Source organism: Aristolochia californica, unplaced genomic scaffold, assembly GCF_029961685.1.
Source record: "Aristolochia californica isolate CCGP_79_NKW_82.1479 unplaced genomic scaffold, dmAriCali1.0.hap1 SCAF_13, whole genome shotgun sequence".
Classification (NCBI taxonomy): domain Eukaryota; kingdom Viridiplantae; phylum Streptophyta; class Magnoliopsida; order Piperales; family Aristolochiaceae; genus Aristolochia; species Aristolochia californica.
The window spans coordinates 13941931-13952844 of record NW_027181804.1 but is presented as its reverse complement, the minus strand read 5'-3'; the positions used below and the strand labels follow the sequence as shown (position 1 = coordinate 13952844).

The following is a 10914-nucleotide window of genomic DNA, read 5'->3' as shown; positions in this document are numbered from 1 at the left end:
CCAATTACAATTACTAGTAGGCGCAAAGATCCACCCTATTTTTCATGTCTCTCTCTTGAAGAAATATATTGGGGGTTCTCCACAAGTTACCTTAGAGATCCCACCCATTACTGATGAAGGTGTAACTTTCGTAGAACCAGAGAAAATCCTAGATACGTGCTAGATTAAACAAGGCGATAAATTTATTAAAGAGAGCTTGGTGAACTGGAAGCAATTGCCTACTGAAGATGCTACATGGGAGGACACAACATTGCTGCATAATTAGTTTCCTTATTTGGACCTTGAGCACAAGGATCCAATTGGCAGGGGGAGTATTGATAGGCCAAGAAGATCTGAACGAATCCCTAAGAAGAATCCTAAATTTTTTATTTTATTTTCTGCCATTGTTTTGTCTCATTCAAAGTTGTTACAACTCATTTCCTTGAGTTTAGGCTAGCATTCAAAGTTGTTATACGTCATTTCCTTGAGTTTAGGCCATCCAGTTTCCTAAGTTGAAGCTGATCTATTAAGCTTTACACTATTTATAGGAACATTAGCAATAAATAAAGCAAATATAATTTTCTTACAAACAATTGTGGTTTATCTTTCACCCAAAGAAAGTGAGTATTCCTCATAGTTGTTTCTGCTGGTTGATCGGGACCGATTAGAACCCACGGATGCTTGTGTCGGTTTCATGTCAATTTGTTATGGACTCCATAGCATCATGAGTTATCCACAGGCATAGGAATTAAATTATGTCAATTTACTTTTAATGTAATTCCATTTGGTTTGGTTTGGTTTAGATGTAATATGGCATGAACCAATTGACCCATGGGTCTAATTTGTATTTCCGTCCTCAACCCTATTTATGGGGACGTCAAGGTGAAGGAAAGTAAGTATTGAGAAAATTAGAATTAAACAGGTCAGATTCTCCCTTAGAGGTCTAGGTCTGATTCTCCCTCTGAGGTCCAGGTCGAGCTTCCTTCAAAACTCAATCACTCCACGTTCAAGAAACAAGAATCCTCTTCCAGCGTCAAGATTCAATATGGAGGGAATAGAGGAAAGAAGGGTGACTCGATCCATGGCTCGGGAAGAACCTAACATCTTGGTATCAGACAGGTCCACCCTTGGGGATTCCTCTTTCCCTAAGGATTTACGACAACTAGTTGAAGATAATTGCCAGAGGACAGACGTTCAGGCTCAATCCCTGGAAGAAGTGCGTCATACCACATCTGACCAACGTGAGGCCATCAAATCCATGGACGCCGCCATCCAAGCCTTCCTCCGGCGACAAGACGACAGTGGTCTACGAGCACCGCCGCCAACAACCTACTCTCCACCGGCCGACCACCATCACTACCAGCCACCACCTCCTCCACCACCACCAATGCGCCATAACAATCCCCATCTGGGGTCTGCCGCATAGGGACCAAATACGGTTCCCAGGTATTTCAAACTCGATTTTCCTACATATGATGGGTTAAGGACCCCTTGATTTGGTTAACCAAGTGTGATCAATTCTTTTATCATAAAAAAACACCTGCGGATGGAAGGTTTATTTGGACGCATACCACATGCTCAAATAAGCACTATGGTACCACCAATTCTGAAATGACCAATTGGTTAAGGATTGGGCAACCTTTAGACAATCATGCATGATGAGGTTTAGTCCTCCAGCTGGTAGCAATCCATTGGGCGAATTGATCAATTATAAGCAGAATGGATCACTAGATGTGTATCAAAAGACCTTTAAGGAACGTTTGGCCCACGCTAATGAATTTGTCAATCACACCCAGTATGTTCACATCTTTACTGTTGGTTTGACAGAAGCTCTGCGTCTGGAAGTTGAATTACATGGTCCTACAGATTTGGACCACGCTATGAATTTAGCCAGGTCAATTGAGCATAAGCAGCGAGTTCTAAAGGATTCACTGGTCAGAAAACCAGCTTGGCCAGGAAGGCACAATGCCACTGCGCCAGCACCATATTCTGGGCCTCCACGTTCTGGAGCCAGTGCAACACCGCGCCCAGACAGTTCTAACTCTATTCCACCAGGTCCTTACTTCAAAAAACTGAACAAACAAGAAATGGATCAGAGAAAGGCCAAGGGTCTTTGTTTTAATTGTGATGAATAGTATGTCCAGGTCACAAATGCAAAAGATTATTCAGTATATGTCTGTGGAAGGATTGTGAGGACATACTACCAAAGGAAGAGATTGTGGAGACAGACCAAGAGGGTCCAGAGATTTCACTTCATGCCATGACTGGTCTGCGCAATTCTAATACCATGCAAGTTAAAGCCCAGTTACATCATCTACAATTACTTGCTTTAGTTGACTCTGGCAGCACACATAATTTCATCAGTTAGCCAGCGGCCGAACAACTTGGGTTAGTCATCCAGCAACAGACAGGCCTTTCTGTCTCAGTAGCCAATGGGGCTAACATTACCAGTGTGGGCATCTCTCCAGCCACACACTTTGATATTGTGGGACACGCCTCTATTGTATATTTCTTGGTGATCTGTTATGGATTCATTAGGGGTTTATTTGTAATTTGTTGAACATTAGGGGTTATTTGTAATTTGTTGAACTTATGGCCGTTGGCATGTTTTCCCTAACTCCCTATATAGGGAGGTGAGATGAATGAAGAGGGTAAGTATTGAGAAAATTAGATTAAACAGGTCAGATTCTCCCTCAGAGGTCTAGGTCAGATTCTCCCTTTGAAGTCCAAGGTTGAGCTTCCTCCAAAGCTCCTTCGTTCTATTTGAGCTCCACCATTACTCGTTCAAGAAACAAGAATTCTCTTCCAACGGCAAGAGCATCCATGGAGGAAAAAGAGGAAAGAAGAGTGACTCGATCCATGGCAAGGGAAGAACCTAACATCTTGGTATCAGACAGGTCCACCCTTGGGGATTCCTCTTCCCCAACGGATTTGCGTAAACTAATTGAGGAAAATCGTCAAAAGATAGAGGCTCAAAATCAATCCTTTGACGAGGTTCGTCAGACCACTGTTGACATGCGTTCGGCCATGGCAGCCATGGATGCATCAATCCAGCTCCTTCTCCGGTGACAGGAGGACAGTGCACTTCGAGCACCGCCACCGGGAAGCTACAATCCTCCGGCTGACCACCACCATCACCACCCGCCACCACCACCACCACAACTGCGCCACCCACATCCCACAATGGAACCCCATGCATATGCCCCTAATTCGGTGCCCAGTTATACACGACCTGCCGAACCCCTCCCTCCCCATCCACCCCCAGCTCCACCAGCGCAGACCAGCAGCGACAATTCATCTCCTCACGAGGAGCTTCTTCGTCAATCTGCTCTTCGACTTGATGCACAAATGGCTCGGATTCGTGCTAAGGTCTCTAGTGCCGCAGCAAATAAATCAGAGAAATCCGCAGCGTACGACCTCAAAGAGCCCTCTGTCTCTCCCGCGATGGCGAAATCCGAAATTGGGGACTTACCATGTCCAAAATCGGAAGGATACCCTGCAAACCCATCGTCGTCACAAATGGAAGAGGGTTTGCAGGCCACCCCTCCCTCTCTGGCCGCTCTAAGTCTTCCCCTCCGAAGCCGCCGGATATCCGAGAGCTCCCTATCTCGAAAAACCTCCCCGAACTTCTGAAATCCGACGGCGAGGCGACCTCCAAACCGAAGCCCTCCTCTGCCGTCGTAGTGCAACGACACCTGTTCGTCGAGAAGTAGAGATGCTATCGATTTTGGCCACTCCTCCATGTTGTTCACCGTCCACAACGTCTCCAGCTTGATGGGCTAGAAGCTGGCTCGGGGTATAAAAATTCTAGACAACCACCGTTGACGCACTGTGATTTCTGTCCTTCTACAAACCGACAACAACCCAAACCTCACGATTTCGATTTCGAAGTTGAAATCGTGGCCCTGGCGGCAGTAGTAAGGTTTCGCCTAGAGGATTTCAAATTGATACTGCTTCCACAAGCATCTGATAACGACACTGTTGCGGATTTCATCTCGAATGTTTTTCCCAAGGTCCAAAGAGTCTATTACAGGCTCTTCCCTTTGGGTTTTGAACGTTCGGTCTTCGGGGGCCCTTATTTGGTTCACCTGGATTTCCAATTTGGGGATAATCCTCGTGCCTTCCACATATTTGCTGAAATGGCCGGTCGAAATGAGAATGTTGGGCAAGCCATGCCTCTCGCATTCAGCCACAACCGGAACGCTGGTGAAACTTGGGTTGTGCGAGAAATGGTAACCATCAAAACTGTTAAGGCTAGACAGGTCTTCGACAACCGTGGAAATCCTACAGTTGAGGTAGATATCATTTGCAGCAATGGGACTTTTGCTAGGGCTGCCGTATATCTGAACCTTAGCAATGTAGACGGGTCTTCTACAGGTATATCTGAACAGCTAAAACTGAAGGATGGGGGATCTGACTATCTTGGCAAAGGTGTTTTTAGCGTTGTTGAGAATGTCAATGCAATAATTGGGCCTGCCTTAATTGGAAAGGTTCCTACTGAGCAGACTGAGATTGATAACTTCCGGGTCCCAAGTACTTGATGGAACAGTTAATGAATGGGATTGGTGCAAACCAAAGCTTGGTGCTACTGCCATTCTCGCAGTTTCTCTTGCCATCTGCAAAACAGGAGCTAGTGTGAAGAATCTCCCTCTATACCAGCATAGTGCCAACCTGACTGGGCACAAGACCTTAGTGCTACCGGTACCTGCTTTCAATGTGCTCAATGGAGGATCTCCTGTTGGCAACAAACTTGCACTGCAGAAGTTTATGATCCTTCCTGTCAGGGCCTCCTCATTCAAGGAAACCATGCAAATGGGAGTTGAAGTGTATCACCATTTGAAGGCTGTAATTAGGAACAACTATGGCCTTGCTGTCACATCAGTTCATGGTTCTGAAACTAATGTGGGAAATGCAATAATCAATATGTACTCTAAATGTCGAGCAATATATGCATCTGATAGAGCTTTGGCAACCATGTATAGGAGCGATGAAGTCTTGTGGAGTACTATAATTGGATCTTATGAGCAGAATGGGCTTGGATTTGAAACTTTCAGAAGATGTAGGGAAATGGCAGTGGCTGAATTTGGTCCAACTCAATTCTTTTTTGCCTCTTGTATTTCTGCTTGTTTTGGCTTACCAGCTTTAGATGTTGGAAGGCAGTTTCATTCTTTGATGATTAAAGCTGGTTTGGTTGGAGATGTCTATGTTGGAAGCTCGGTTGTTGACATGTATGCTAAAGGACTGGCGCAGCATGGAAGAGCAGACAACGCAATTCAAATATTCAACGAGTTGGCGAAAACGAAGACAGATCCTAATAAAACAACCTTCATCTGTTTGCTCACAGCCTGTAGTCATGTGGGCCTTCTAGAGGAGAGCATGTTCTTCTTCGATATGTTGTGCGACAACTATAAGATGGAGCCAGAATCTGAACCTTACTGCTGCTTGGTTAATGTTCTTGGGCGAGTTGGAAAACTATATGATGCATATAAATTCATTGTTGGCTGCCTTTACAATGTGGGTGTTTCAGTATGGAGAACGTTACTAAGTGCTTGTTGGAAGTATAAGAATGTAAGTATAGGAGAGGAATTAGCAAACAGAGTGATGCAGTTAGAGCCCGATGCTCATGCTTCTTACGTTCTTCTGTCAAGTCTCTACTCAGAAGCTGGTTTATGGAAAGAATCTTTGGAAGTCAGGAAGAAAATGGCAAAGACTGGAGTAACAAAGGATCCTGGAAGTAGCTGGGTTCAATAGGTTTATTTTTACATCCTGTAAGGCCTTAACTGAGACACCTGTGAGACAGGTTATTGTTGTTTCTTCTCCCTTTTCTGTTCCTATGCCAACAACATGGTCCACAGATACAATCATGGATGAGACTTTCTGGTCAGACAAAGTATACTACAGAACAACTGGGAACTGGTGCTACCTTGCAAAAATAGCAGCTGCAAGTTAAGCTTTGGAGTATGGACAGAAACACAACGTCCAACACAGAGCTGCTGTCCGAGATGTTGCTGAAGCTCTTCTACTTATCTATGCTAGATCAGATGCATCGAGGAGATCCATATGTGGCCCCATGCAATACGGGCACAAACTTTAGTTGAAAAAAAAAAAAATTGCTCCTTTGCTAGGTTGCTCTACTTTTGTATGGACAGGCCATTCTACATTCGAGCTTGAGGGCAAGCTCGTTCTCAAGGAGGGGAGTAATGTTATGGATTCATTAGGGGTTTATTTGCAATTTCTATTCAATAGGGGTTTATTTGTAATTTGTTGAACATTAGGGGTTTATTTGTAATTTGTTGAACTTATGGCCTTTGGCATGTTTTCCCTAACTCCCTATATAGGGAGGTGAAATGAATGAAGAGGGTAAGTATTGAGAAAATTAAATTAAACAGGTTAGATTCTCCCTCAGAGGTCTAGGTCGGATTCTCCCTTTGAGGTCCAAGGTTGAGTTTCCTCCAAAGCTCCTTCGTTCTATTTGAGTTCCACCATTACTCGTTCAAGAAACAAGAATTCTCTTCCAACGTCAAGAGCATCCATGGAGGGAATAGAGGAAAGAAGGGTGACTCGATCCATGGCAAGGGAAGAACCTAACCCTCAGAGGTCTAGGTCGGATTCTCCCTTTGAGGTCCAAGGTTGAGCTTCCTCCAAAGCTCCTTCGTTCTATTTGAGTTCCACCATTACTCGTTCAAGAAACAAAAATTCTCTTCCAACGTCAAGAGCATCCATGGAGGTAAGAGAGGAAAGAAGGGTGACTCGATACATGGCAAGGGAAGAACCTAACATGATCCCACTGTCCGGATTTGATCTGGTGCTTGGAATTAAATGGCTCCAATTGTTGGGGCCTATTTTATGGGATTTTCAGGCTCTGACCATGACCTTCACAGAGGACCACCGTCAGATTACATTGCATGGCACCCAGGCCCCAGTGCCCTGCGCCCTTCAGACTGTTCTGGTCCATAGCTCTGACAACTCTAAGTTATCTCAATTACTTATAGATTTTGAGGATATCTTTTAGGAACCTACTGCTCTACCGCCTATTAGGCACTGTGATCATCGCATCCGTTTGAAAATGGGCACTGAACCTGTAGTGGTGCATCCTTATCGTTACCTCCACTTACAGAAGGATGAGATTGAAAGGCAGTGCCAAAATATGCTCACCTAGGGAATTATTCAGCCAAGCAGGTCTCCTTTTCCTCCCCGGTATTACTGGTCCGCAAGCAGGATAAGTCGTGGAGGTTTTGTGTAAATTACAGGCAACTCAATGCGCACACAATTAGACAAATTTCCCATACCTGTGGTGGAAGAGTTGCTAGATGAGTTACACAGTGCTACTATATTTACCAAGCTAGATTTGAAGTCTGACTATCATCAAATCCACGTTCATCCATCAGATGTGGAGAAAACTGTGTTCCGCACGCACCACGGTCATTTCGAGTTCCTCGTGATGCCATTTGGTCTCTCAAATGCTCTCATGAATGAGGTATTTTCCTCTCTCTTGAGGAAATACATTTTGGTATTTTTTTATGATATTTTGGTGTACAGCAACAGTTGGGAAGAGCATCCTCAGCACCTTCACCAGGTATTTACTCTTCTCCACTCACATCAGTAGGTTTTAAATCAGTCCAAATGTTCTATGGGTACCTTAGAAGTGGCATACTTGGGCCATGTTATTTCAGCAGTTGGGGTGAAGGTAAACCAGATTAAGATTTAGACCGTCGCAGATTGGCCTCCTCCCACCTCCATTACAGCCTTAAGGGGATTCTTGGGCCTAGCTGGGTATTGCAGGAAATTTATCCCTAGCTATGGCCAGATTGCAGCATGCCTAGATTGCAGCACCGATCAATAACCTACTCAAGAAAAATGCCTTTACTTGGTCCGAGACAGCGACTCATTCCTTTCAGCAGTTGAAAGAGGCCTTATCATCCGCACCAGTTTTGTAGCTACCGGACTTTGATGAGTCATTTATGGTGGAATGTGATGCTTCGGGGGGCGGTATTGGTGCAGTGTTACACCAACAAGGACACCTGATCGCTTGTTTTAGCCGCAAACTTGGCCAACACCACCACAAGTTTGCAGCTTATGAGAGGGATCTGATTGGTTTAACTCAAGCAATACAGCATTGGCAGCCTTATCTCTGGGGGTGCCCATTTTTTATATGCACCGATCATTGCAACCTCAAGTATCTGCTTGAGCAGCGCCTCACTACCTCACCGTAGCAGCACTGGTTAAATAAACTGATGGGGTTTGACTTTACCGTGGAGTATAAACCTGGGAGTTTGAATGTGGAGGCTGATGCTTTATCTCCTCGGGACATTCCAGAGTCGTAATTACATCCATCAGTCAGCCCAGAGCTCACTTATTGGATTCTATTCGGGAGGAAACACAATAGTATCCGGATATTATTGCTTTATATCATGAGATCCAGCAGGGGAGCTCGGAAAAACATTGGATGATTCAGGATAGTCTGGTCCTCTTCAAAAACTGGATCTTTCTACACCACACAAGTCCTATGCCTGTGGATAACTCGTGATGCTACGGAGTCCACAACATCACCCCCACCCCCCCCGGAGAAAGAGCTTGTCCTCAAGCTCGAATTAGGGGTAGAGGTTTTGGAACACGGCTAATGGCTCCCACGTCGTGTCACAGGGATCAGCATCAGCCCATTGCACTAGGATCTCCCAATCACCCTAAATGCGGCGAGCCTGTAACACCTGTGTTGGAGTAGAAAGGACACGTCCCTCATGTAGTGGGGGCAGAGGTGTGTGCGGCAAGGGAGACTCACCTCGGAAAGCCTTCAGTTGGGAGAGGTGAAACACATTGTGAATCCTGGCCTCTGGCTGAAGCTGCAAGCAGTAGGCAACTGTACCAATGCGGTCCATCACCTGAAAGGGACCATAATACTTGGGAGAGAGCTTGTGGCGTTTGGAGCCTATTTGACTAGCCGCCACATAATCAGCGATACTGCGCTTCATACCCCTCCAATAAAATTCTTGACTTATCCGAAAATATGTTTTTTGTCGGCCCTCATGTGTACTGTCATGCAAGGAGGCTAAAATGTTGTGAATAAGTGGTGACTGACAACCTCCAAATGCCACAAGCTCTCTTTGAAGTATTATGGTCCCTTTAAGGTGATGGACCACATTGGTACAGTTGCCTACCGCTTGCAGCTTCTTCCAGAGGCCAAGATTCACAATGTGTTTCACGTCTCCCAACTGAAGGCTTTCCGAGGTGAGTCTCCCTTGCTGCACACACCTCTGCCCCCACTACATGAGGGACGTGTCCTTTCTACTCCAGCACAGGTGTTACAGGCTCGCCGCATTTAGGGTGATTGGGAGATCCTAGTGCAATGGGCTGATGCTGATCCCAGTGACACGACATGGGAGCCATTAGATGCCTTCCGAAATCTCTACCCCTATTTCAAGCTTGAGGACAAGCTCTTTCTCCAGAAGGGGGGGTGATGTTATGGACTCCATAGCATCACGAGTTATCCACAGGCATAGGAATTAAATTATGTCAATTTACTTTTTATGTAATTCCATTTGGTTTGGTTTGGTTTAGATGTAATATGGCATGAACCAATTGACCCATGGGTCTAATTTGTATTTTCATCCTCAACCCTATTTATGGGGACGTCAAGGTGAAGGAAAGTAAATATTGAGAAAATTAGAATTAAACAGGTCAGATTCTCCCTCAGAGGTCTAGGTCGGATTCTCCCTTTGAGGTCCAGGTCGAGCTTCCTTCAAAGCTCAATCATTCCATTCCGAATTCCATCATTCCACGTTCAAGAAACAAGAATCCTCTTCCAGCGTCAAGATTCAATATGGAGGGAAGAGAGGAAAGAAGGGTGACTCGATCCATGGCTCGGGAAGAACCTAACACAATTTTGCTTTGCATCGGCTCCATGAATGCCCATTTTGTTCCTCCATTCATTAATGAAACTGATGCGCAAAAACTCGTCGTTCCCGTGAAGAACTTGCCTATTAGAGAAACTGAAAGAAATGAAAGCTCGAGTGAGAGGAAGGTGGAGAATGGATTTAAAGTTATGGGATCCTGTGATCTTTTTCATTGAGACTGGGTACCTGACGATTCGTATCCCATATACCAGCCAGGATCATGCCTTTTCATGGACGACGCCTTCAAATGTGCTCAAAATGGGAGGCCGGATTCCGATTTCATGAGGTTGCAATGGCAGCCAAAAGCCTTCAGTATTCCCAGGTTTTCAACTTGTTGCACATTCGAATATGGCCTCCTTAAACTATTTATAGTTTAGCTTTTCTTTGATGATTGATTGGTTCTGTTTTGGGCTCTGTAGATTGGATGGTAAGACGATGCTTGAGATGCTGCGAGAGAAGAACATGGTCTTCGTGGGTGATTCCCTGAATCAAAACATGTGGAATCGCTTGTCTAGCTTTTACGAGAATCACCTAGTCTTTGAGATTTCTAGGAGGAGTATGTTCAAGACCGGATGGTTCTCTGTTTTCAGATTTATAGTAAAGCGCCATAACAACCAGCTTCTTGGTTTTCAACTTTCAAGAATGAGTTGCTCTCTGTTTCAAAACTGGCAAAGCATTGAATAATTTATCTCTGTTTTCTCTGATATGACGTTCTTTTCTATTCAGGATTACAAGTGCTCGATTGGCTTCGTTTGATCCCCGTTCCTGGTCGAAGAATCCGAAGTCTACAATTCAGCCTCGGGCAAGCCCAATCAGACACTCAGATTAAACTCATTGATTCCTCCTCTTGTATGTACAAAGATGCCGATATAATCATCTTCAACATAGGACACTGGTGGATTCATGAGAAAACGTTTCTCATAATCGTGGTCTCAACTTCTAGTATTTGCAACTCCCTACAGTTGCTACTCCCTCGGTAACACGAAGCCATGAAGAACCTTAATGGGAGGTTGGCTTCAGATCATTGTTTTGGTCCCCTGTCTCG

At 44.9% G+C, this 10914-nt stretch overlaps 1 pseudogene; it reads left to right on the top strand.

Moving 5' to 3' along the window:
* The first annotated feature begins 3983 nt into the window (after positions 1-3983).
* On the top strand, positions 3984-5730 carry LOC137947677 (uncharacterized; annotated as a pseudogene).
* The last annotated feature ends 5184 nt before the right edge of the window (positions 5731-10914 follow it).